At 52.1% G+C, this 7,867-nt stretch overlaps 2 long non-coding RNA genes across 3 annotated transcripts; one reads left to right on the top strand and one right to left on the bottom strand.

Moving 5' to 3' along the window:
- Positions 1 to 1,182: 1,182 nt before the first annotated feature.
- On the bottom strand, positions 1,183 to 2,100 carry LOC117097626. Of its 2 annotated transcripts, none has more exons than XR_004443007.1 (3): positions 1,942 to 2,100; positions 1,738 to 1,878; positions 1,183 to 1,349 (listed from the first exon to the last, which is right to left on the bottom strand). It is a non-coding gene; the product is annotated as an uncharacterized LOC117097626 (long non-coding RNA). The 2 variants fall into 2 exon arrangements; XR_004443008.1 differs by having other exon boundaries at positions 1,184 to 1,349; positions 2,007 to 2,097.
- Positions 2,101 to 5,129: 3,029 nt separating this feature from the next.
- LOC117097627 lies at positions 5,130 to 7,611 on the top strand. Its single transcript, XR_004443009.1, has 2 exons — positions 5,130 to 5,560; positions 6,532 to 7,611. It is a non-coding gene; the product is annotated as an uncharacterized LOC117097627 (long non-coding RNA).
- The last annotated feature ends 256 nt before the right edge of the window (positions 7,612 to 7,867 follow it).

Here is a 7,867-nt window from a genome sequence, read left to right as displayed (position 1 = left end):
CACTTCTCCGCCTGATGATTTTCAGACGCTGCAGACGCCACCCGAGTGTCTTCGGGCACCTCTTCCAACTTCTCCGCCTGATGATTTTCAGACACTGCAGACGCCACCCGAGTGTCTTTGGGCACCTCTTCCATTCTCGCTGATGATTTTCAGACACTGCAGAGCCACCCGAGTGTCTTGGCACCTCTTCCACCTTCTCCGCCTGATGATTTTCAGACACTGCAGACGCCACCGAGTGTCTTCGGGCACCTCTTCCACCTTCTCCGCCTGATGATTTTCAGACGCTGCAGACGCCACCCGAGAGTCTTCGGCACCGCTTCCACCTCTCCACTGATGATTTTCAGACGCTGCAGACGCCACCGAGGTTTCGGGCACCTCTTCCACCTTCTCCGCCTGATGATTTTCAGACGCTGCAGACGCCACCCGAGTGTTTCGGGCACCTCTTCCACCTTCTCCGCCTGATGATTTTCAGACGCTGCAGACGACACCGAGTGTCTTCGGGCACCTCTTCCACCTTCTCCGCCTGATGATTTTCAGACACTGCAGACGCACCCGAGTGTCTTCGTGCACCTCTTCCACCTTCTCGCCTGATGATTTTCAGACGCTGCACGCCACCCGAGTGTCTTTGTGCACCTCTTCCACCTTCTCCGCCTGATGATTTTCAGACACTGCAGACGCACCCGAGTGTCTTCGGCACCTCTTCCACTTCTCCGCCTGATGATTTTCAGACATGCAGACGCCACCCGAGTGTCTTCGGGCACCTCTTCCAGCTTCTCCGCCTGATGATTTTCAGACGCTGCAGACGCCACCCGAGTGTCTTCGGGCACCTCTTCCACCTTCTCCGCCTGATGATTTTCAGACGCTGCAGACGCCACCCGAGTGTCTTCGTGCACCTCTTCCACCTTCTCCGCCTGATGATTTTCAGACGCTGCAGACGCCACCCGAGTGTCTTTGTGCACCTCTTCCACCTTCTCCGCCTGATGATTTTCAGACACTGCAGACGTCACCCGAGTGTCTTTCGGCACCTCTTCCAGCTTCACCTGATGATTTTCAGACACTGCAGACCACCCGAGTGTGTTGTGCACCTCTTCCAGCTTCTCCGCCTGATGATTTTCAGACACTGCAGACGCCACCCGAGTGTGTTTGTGCACCTCTTCCACCTTCTCCGCCTGATGATTTTCAGACACTGCAGACGCCACCCGAGTGTCTTCGGGCACCTCTTCCACCTTCTCCGCCTGATGATTTTCAGACACTGCAGACGCCACCCGAGTGTGTTTGTGCACCTCTTCCACCTTCTCCGCCTGATGATTTTCAGACACTGCAGACGCCACCCGAGTGTCTTCGGGCACCTCTTCACCTTCTCCGCCTGATGATTTTCAGACACTGCAGACGCCCCAGTGTCTTCGGGCACCTCTTCCACCTTTCGCCTGATGATTTTCAGACACTGCAGACGCCACCCGAGTGTCTTCGGGTACCTCTTCCACCTTCTCCGCCTGATGATTTTCAGACACTGCAGACGCCAACCCGGTCTTCGGGCACATCTTCCACCTTCTCCGCCTGATGATTTTCAGACACTGCAGACGCCACCCGAGTGTCTTCGGGCACCTCTTCCACCTTCTCCGCCTGATGATTTTCAGACACTGCAGACGCCACCCGAGTGTCTTCGGTCACCTCTTCCACCTTCTCCGCCTGATGATTTTCAGACACTGCAGACGCCAGCCGAGTGTCTTCGGGCACCTCTTCCACCTTCTCCGCCTGATGATTTTCAGACACTGCAGACGCCACCCGAGTGTCTTCGGGCACCTCTTCCACCTTCTCCGCCTGATGATTTTCAGACACTGCAGACGCCACCCGAGTGTCTTCGGGCACCTCTTCCACCTTCTCCGCCTGATGATTTTCAGACACTGCAGACGCCACCGAGTGTCTTGGGCACCTCTTCACCTTCTCCACTGATGATTTTCAGACGCTGCAGACGCCACCCGAGTGTCTTCGGGCACCTCTTCCACCTTCTCCGCCTGATGATTTTCAGACACTGCAGACGCCACCCGAGTGTCTTCGGGCACCTCTTCCAGCTTCTCCGCCTGATGATTTTCAGACACTGCAGACGCACCCGAGTGTCTCGGGCACCTCTTCCACCTTCTCCGCTGATGATTTTCAGACACTGCAGACGCCACCCGAGGTTTCGGGCACCTTTCAACCTTCTCCACCTGATGATTTTCAGACGCTGCAGACGCCACCGAGTGTCTTCGGCACCTCTTCCACCTTCTCCGCCTGATGATTTTCAGACGCTGCAGACGCCACCGAGTGTCTTCGGGCACCTTCCACCTTCTCCGCCTGATGATTTTCAGACGCTGCAGACGCCACCCGAGTGTCTTTGTGCACCTCTTCCACCTTCGCCTCTGATGATTTTCAGACACTGCAGACGAACCCGAGTGTCTTTCGGCACCTCTTCCACTTCTTCCGCCTGATGATTTTCAGACACTGCAGACTCCACCCGAGGTCTTCGGCACCTCTTCCAGTTCTCGCTGATGATTTTCAGACGCTGCAGACGCCACCCGAGTGTCTTCGGGCACCTCTTCCACCTTCTCCGCCTGATGATTTTCAGACGCTGCAGACGCCACCCGAGTGTCTTCGGGCACCTCTTCCACCTTCTCCGCCTGATGATTTTCAGACGCTGCAGACGCCACCCGAGTGTCTTCGTGCACCTCTTCACCTTCTCCGCCTGATGATTTTCAGAACTGCAGAGCCACCGAGTGTCTTTGTGCACCTCTTCCACCTTCTCCGCCTGATGATTTTCAGACACTGCAGACGTCACCCGAGTTTCTTTCGGCACCTCTTCCAGCTTCTCCACCTGATGATTTTAAGACACTGCAGACGCCACCTGAGTGTGTTTGTGCACCTCTTCCAGCTTCTCCGCCTCATGATTTTAAGACATTGCAGACGCCACCCGAGTGTGTTTGTGCACCTCTTCCACCTTCTCCGCCTGATGATTTTCAGACACTGCAGACGCCACCCGAGTGTCTTCGGGCACCTCTTCCACCTTCTCCGCCTGATGATTTTCAGACACTGCAGACGCCACCCGAGTGTGTTAGTGCACCTCTTCCACCTTCTCCGCCTGATGATTTTCAGACACTGCAGACGCCACCCGAGTGTCTTCGGGCACCTCTTCCACCTTCTCCGCCTGATGATTTTCAGACACTGCAGACGCCACCCGAGTGTCTTCGGGCACCTCTTCCACCTTCTCCGCCTGATGATTTTCAGACACTGCAGACGCCACCCGAGTGTCTTCGGGCACCTCTTCCACCTTCTCCGCCTGATGATTTTCAGACACTGCAGACGCCCCCGAGTGTCTTCGGGCACATCTTCCACCTCTCCGCCTGATGATTTTCAGACACTGACAGAGTACCAGCCGAGTGTCTCGGTCACCTCTTCCACCTTCTCCGCCTGATGATTTTCAGACACTGCAGACGCCAGCCGAGGTGTTCGGGCACCTCTTCCACCTTCTCGCCTGATGATTTTCAGACACTGCAGACTTCACACGAGTGTCTTCGGGCACCTCTTCCAGTTCTCCGCCTGATGATTTTCAGACACTGCAGACGCCACCCGAGTGTCTTGTGCACCTCTTCCACTTCTCGCCTGATGATTTTCAGACACTGCAGACGCCACCGAGTGGCTTTCGGCACCTCTTCCAGCTTCTCCGCCTGATGATTTTCAGACACTGCAGACGCCACCCGAGTGTGTTTGTGCACCTCTTCAACCTTCTCCGCCTGATGATTTTCAGACACTGCAGACGCCACCCGAGTGTCTTCGGGCACCTCTTCCACCTTCTCCGCCTGATGATTTTCAGACACTGCAGACACCACCCGAGTGTGTTCGGGTACCTCTTCCACCTTCACCGCCCGATGATTTTCAGACACTGCAGACGCCACCCGAGTGTCTTTGGACACATCTTCCACCTTCTCCGCCTGATGATTTTCAGACACTGCAGACGCCCCCCGAGTGTCTTTGTGCACCTCTTCCACCTTCTCCGCCTGATGATTTTCAGACACTGCAGACTCCACCCGAGTGTCTTCGGGCACCTCCTCCAGCTTCTCCGCCTGATGATTTTCAGACACTGCAGACGCCACCCGAGTGTCTTCGGCACCTCTTCCACCTTCTCCGCCTGATGATTTTCAGACACTGCAGACGCCACCCGAGTGTCTTCGGGCACCTCTTCCACCTTCTCCGCCTGATGATTTTCAGACACTGCAGACGCCACCCGAGTGTCTTTGTGCACCTCTTCCACCTTCTCCGCCTGATGATTTTCAGACACTGCAGACCCACCCGAGTGTCTTTGTGCACCTCTTCCACCTTCTCCGCCTGATGATTTTCAGACACTGCAGACGCCACTCGACTGTCTTTGTGCACCTCTTCCACCTTCTCCCCTGATGATTTTCAGACACTGCAGACGCCACCCGACTGTCTTTGTGCACCTCTTCCACCTTCTCCGCCTCATGATTTTCAGACACTGCAGACGCCACCCGAGTGTCTTTCGGCACCTCTTCCACCTTCTTCGCCTGATGATTTTCACACACTGCAGACGCCACCCGAGTGTCTTTGGCCACCTCTTCCACCTTCTCAGCGTGATGATTTTCAGTCACTGCAGACGCCACCCGAGTGTCTTTGGCCACCTCTTCCACCTTCTCCGCCTGATGATTTTCAGTCACTGCAGACGCCACCCGAGTGTCTTTCGGCACCTGTTCCACCTTCTCCGCCTGATGATTTTCAGACACTGCAGACGCCACCCGAGTGTGTTCGGGCACCTCTTCCACCTTCTCCGCCTGATGATTTTCAGACACTGAAGACGCCACCCGAGTGTCTTCGGGCACCTCTTCCACCTTCTCCGCCTGACGATTTTCAGACACTGCAGACGCCACCCGAGTGTGTTAGTGCACCTCTTCCACCTTCTCCGCCTGATGATTTTCAGACACTGCAGACGACACCCGAGTGTGTTCAGGCACCTCTTCCACCTTCTCCGCCTGATGATTTTCAGACACTGCAGACGCCACCCGAGTGTCTTTGTGCACCTCTTCCACCTTCTCCGCCTGATGATTTTCAGACACTGCAGACGCCACCCGAGTGTCTTTGTGCACCTCTTCCACCTTCTCCGCCTGATGATTTTCAGTCACTGCAGACGCCACCCGAGTGTTTTTGGGTACCTCTTCCACCTTCTCCGCCTGATGATTTTCTAAGACCACAGACCCCTCCAGTTGACTGTCCCCTGGGACCTCAACCATTTTCTCCAGCTAATGATTTTCTGAGACCACAGACACCTCCCGTTGAGTGTCTTCTGGCACCTCAACCGCTGTCTCCAGGGGATGATTTTCTGAGACCAAAGACACCTGCAGTTGAGTGTCCTTTGGGACACCTACCAGTTTCTCAAGCCGATAATTTTCTGGGACTACGGATACGGCCCCTCAAGTGTCTTCCGCTATTCTTTCGCCTTCTCCAGTTGATGGTTTTCTTCAACGACGGACACTTCCAGTCTCGTGTCCCCTGGGACCTGAACTATTTTCTGTAGGTCATTATATTCTGTCTTTCTTTTGTTTTATTTTGTTTTTGTTGGTGTTTTTACTTTTTTAAGTAAAATACATAATTCTTTGATTTCTTAATGCAATAAAAGAAATTAACGTCTTGTACACAGAAGACTAGGAAAGGGAAAACTACTTACTTCTGAAAATCCAGTAATTTAATCCTATTTGTACCTGTCCACATGAAAGTAATCAGATCTCATGAGACTTATTCGCTATCCCGAGAACAGTATGGAGGAAACCGACCCCATGATTCAAATTATCTCCCACTGGTCCCTCTCATAACGTGTGGGAATTATAGGAGTACAATTCAAGATGAGATTTGGGGCCAGGTGCAGTGGCTCACGCCTGTAATCTCAGCACTTTGGGGAGCTGAGGCTTGTGGATCACCTGAGGTCGGGAGTTCGAGACCAGCCTGACTAACATGGAGAAACCCCATCTCTACTAAAAATACAAACTTAGCTGGGCACAGTGGCGCATGCCTATAATCCCAGCTACTTGGGAGGCTGAGGCAGGAGAATCGCTTGGACCTGGGAGGCGGAGGATGCGGTGAGCTGAGATCTTGCTATTGCACTCCAGCCTGGGCAACAAGAGTGAAACTCTGCCTCAAAAAAAAAAAAAAAAAAAGATGAAATTTGGGTGGGGACACAGAACCAGACCATATCAGAGCTAAAATAAATGCTGAATTTGTTGAGGCTACCTGGCGTAGAGCATCATGTGATAGTTCTTGTCGATTTTATATAAATAGGTAGTAAAAGGGGCTTGGTTTATTATATTTAAATTCCTTCATGACCTAGGTCAATTTACAGGCTTGCCCCATAATTGTGTATTGTGTTGGAGTGCGATATAAGGCACTAATCTGGACACCTTGAACGTGTTTATATCAGATGAATTTCCATCCCAAAGTAACATACTTGTATTGTTAAAATCCTTTTATTCTTTTTTTCCCCCTTTGTTATAGGTGAATGCATCCCGGCAGGATATTGAAGACGCTGAAGAAACAGCAACTCAAGCTTGTGGTGGGACAGATTCCACAGAAGGATTGTTTAATATGGTTAGCATTTTATGAATGAAGTCGACATGAGGTTTATCATAATCAAAGGGTGGAAACAGCTAGTGCTGCTTGTCTTTGTTAAGGCTTTAGATTGAAAGAATTAAAATAGTTTAGCAAACTTGAAAACAATTCCTTATATGAGTAATTTGCTGCCATGTCATTTAGCACTTAGCGTAATTGGTTTATTTGCAAGGCGTTCAATTTGGGTTTGGTGAAGTACGTTTCCCTTTTGTTCTTATAACTCTAAGTGTTTGTTTTTGTAAAGCCAGATGCTGTTTGTGAGGGCGTGGTTAATAGAAAAGCACACCTGTTTAATTTCTACATTTTACCACTTGTACGCTTTATAGCATTACTTCTTTGGGTGGTATCTGAAGTTGGGTACAGTGGAAGGAGAGTCTGAGACAGGGATTCAGGTGCCCTTGGGACAGAGGGTGTCAGGGAGCAGAAGAAGGCAGGGGAGCTTCAGGGCTGGGTCTCACTTGGAAGGTCGCTACAGCCTGATCCCACCAGGCACTCTGGGGCATGGATTGCTCTGCAGAGTTTGGTCCCAGCTTGAGACCAAGGAGATGTCCTTTTCTGACGCCTTGTCCATCAGTCATTGGTTCTAGGGGGGAGGGGCTGGAAAGAGTACAGCGGTGGTCCTGGCTCCTTTCTGCTCAGGGCAGCTCTTTGGAGAAAGTAGGCAGCTGTGAGCTGTTGGCCACCCGTTCTCACAGCAGCGGGAAGGTGGATATCCTGACCTGGAAAAGGGGGCCTGGCTCCAAAAGCACCCACTATGGTGGGCACCAGGAGCAGAGGTAGGGGACATCTGTAACGTTTGCATGGCTAGCTCTCATTGGGTTTTCTCAATGAGAATCAGAAGCTGGTGCTGTGAGTCTTGGCTTTTATTTTAAATTTCACAGGTGGTTCTGATTCACATTCCTGAATGAGACCGCTGCCTGGAAAGGTGTCTGCATTTCTTTCTTTCTTTTCTTTTCTTTTTTTTAATTTTTAAACATTTTTTATTTTTTTGAGATGGAGTCTTGCTCTGTTGCCCAGGCTAGAGTGCAGTGGCACATTCTCAGCTCACTGCAGCTCTGCCTCCCTGGTTCAAGCAATTCTCCTGCCTCAGCCTCCTGAGTAGCTGGGATTACAGGCACCTGCCACCATGCCTGACTAATTTTTGTATTTTTAGTAGAGACGGGGTTTCACCATCTTGGCCTGCTGGCCTTGAACTCCTAACCTCGTGATCCACCCGCCTCGG

Source organism: Trachypithecus francoisi, unplaced genomic scaffold (assembly GCF_009764315.1).
Source record: "Trachypithecus francoisi isolate TF-2019V2 unplaced genomic scaffold, Tfra_2.0 Lachesis_group15, whole genome shotgun sequence".
NCBI classification, from domain to species: domain Eukaryota; kingdom Metazoa; phylum Chordata; class Mammalia; order Primates; family Cercopithecidae; genus Trachypithecus; species Trachypithecus francoisi.
Note: the sequence above shows the minus strand (reverse complement) of the source record. Positions and strands in the feature narration are given on the sequence as shown.